This window comes from Scylla paramamosain, chromosome 12 (genome assembly GCF_035594125.1).
Source record: "Scylla paramamosain isolate STU-SP2022 chromosome 12, ASM3559412v1, whole genome shotgun sequence".
Lineage (NCBI taxonomy): Eukaryota > Metazoa > Arthropoda > Malacostraca > Decapoda > Portunidae > Scylla > Scylla paramamosain.
The window spans coordinates 21,005,448-21,007,448 of NC_087162.1; positions in this window are offsets into that span (position 1 = coordinate 21,005,448).

The window sequence follows — 2,001 nt, forward strand, 5'->3', positions numbered from 1 at the left end:
TTGTCTCTCTCTCTCTCTCTCTCTCTCTCTCTCTCTCTCTCTCTCTCTCTCTCTCTCTCTCTCTCTCTCTCTCTCTCTCTCTCTCTCAGCAAATCTATACCACATTATGCAATATTTCATCTCTTGCTGTCAATTTCAGAGAGAGAGAGAGAGAGAGAGAGAGAGAGAGAGAGAGAGAGAGAGAGAGAGAGAGAGAGAGAGAGAGAGAGAGAGAGAGAGGAGCGTAGTACTCTGTTGATACTCGTGGTATATTAGTTATATATTACTGGTGAAATAAGAGTGTTAACTTAAAATTAATTAAATATTACATTCACGGCGTACAGACTGTGAGCACTCTCTCTTCAATGTTCTGATAGTGCCGGTAAGGAGGCGCGTGTAACAAACGTATTGGAAGATTATCATTACTGCCTATTCATATTTATCACTTTATTATTATTATTATTATCATTTTTTTTACGTAAGCGGGACTCTGGCTCTTCATTCAATAGTTTAGTAGGAAAAGCAAGTGAATGAGCAAATAACTAGGCAAGAAGTTTGTCAGGAAAGCTTAATACTCTCCATTGTTTTCTATCGGTTCAAAGTAGTAACTCAGTAGAAGAAAAAAGAATGAAAGGAATGCAAGTAAGTATTTTTTTTTATGAAATAAGAAAAGAAGTTTGCTAATATCAAGGGCCGTTTCCAATCAATGAAAAAGAAGTCCATAAGTAAGTAAAATATCGTCAGTAAGTAATTATGTAAGAAACAAAAACAATTAAAGGAGTGAAAATCTAAAACGCCAAAGAAAATTACCAATTCTATAGACATTTACTAATCTAATTATCGAACAATTTACATAACACTCCCTACCACTTGTCTCTCTCACGTCCACTTCCACCGCCTTAGCACTACCTTTTTAATCAGTCATCCCTACGATTTACCCTTTTTCCTTCCTTGCCCTCATTCTCATTTTCTGTGGTGGTCCTGTAACCTTGAAAGAACTCGACCCTTTCCCTTTTCTCAGGCCACTCGCTCCTCTCTCTCTCTCTCTCTCTCTCTCTCTCTCTCTCTCTGGCACCCTACCTCGTCTCCTCCTTAGCGCTTTAATTGCTTAGGGTAATATGATGCTTGCTATTTCCTTTTAATAATCCTGAGATCGTATTCTCAAACCTCTCGTCGTCTTCCCTCGACTAATTCTAGCTGCTCTTCTGGAATTTCCCGTAGTTTTCAAGGGTTTTATGATTGTGGTGATAGTTTTAACAATGATTCTGTATCGTCAACTGAAAAAAAAATATTGTCCTGATGAAAGATTCTGATTCAATAAGATTTTACGGAATAAAAACTAAAAATCGCGATGCTTATGAGATAGAATTATTCAACCGCTCCTTTCCTTGCCAGTGACGTCCTTTGAATTTTTACTCTAGACCAGCACTAAACCATTTTTTTTAACCGAGTCTGAAGAGAAGCCATAGTAGTGAAAGGGTTAGACAAGTCACGGAGGGGGATCCCATACACGTTAGGAGGGATCTGAATGACTGAGTAATTAAGATTAGTACGTTATTATCTATTTTATTTCCTTTAGTTACACAAATACAAAGAAAGCGAATTCTCTCTCTCTCTCTCTCTCTCTCTCTCTCTCTCTCTCTCTCTCTCTCTCTCTCTCTCTCTCTCTCTCTCTCTCTCTCTCTCTCTCTCTCTCTCCTTTCAGTGTTGCTAGGTAAGAAGGGTGTCAGTCCGCCCCAGTCTGTCGTGAACACTTGCCTATGAGTGTCTGGGTTATGGGATGAGGTGAGTTTTTGAATGAGTTTGCTGTTCGAGGCAGGAAGAGAAGTGGGATCATTGCTTGCATTTTCCTTCATCTCTCTCCTCTCTCTCTCTCTCTCTCTCTCTCTCTCTCTCTCTCTCTCTCTCTCTCTCTCTCTCTCTCTCTCTCTCTCTCTCTTTCTTCTTCTTCTTCTTCTTTATTCAATCTTTTTTCTTTATGTTTGTTGAAGTACACTTAGATGTAGAAAAAAATATTGCTGA